Source organism: Garra rufa, chromosome 2 (genome assembly GCF_049309525.1).
Source record: "Garra rufa chromosome 2, GarRuf1.0, whole genome shotgun sequence".
Lineage (NCBI taxonomy): Eukaryota > Metazoa > Chordata > Actinopteri > Cypriniformes > Cyprinidae > Garra > Garra rufa.
In genome coordinates, this window is record NC_133362.1 from 62,690,403 (window position 1) to 62,690,678 (window position 276).

Here is a 276-nt window from a genome sequence, read left to right on the forward strand (position 1 = left end):
AGTCAAATTTCAATTGGAAAATATACTTGGAACAGCACTTAAGAAAATATGTTCAGTTAATCACATTCCTGAAAGAGACGGATCTGTATAAAAGAATATGAGTATTTTTAATAAATTAATAATTTTTTTTAAATGTAGTTTGTCTGCCAATCTCTTGTTCCACACTCCAGTCCAGTAGGTGGCGGTAAAGCACCTATCAGTTGGTTTGCCAACCGCCATAAACGCTTCAGAAGAAGAAGATGCTGCTTCCTGCAAAAGTGAAAGAGACAAAAAACG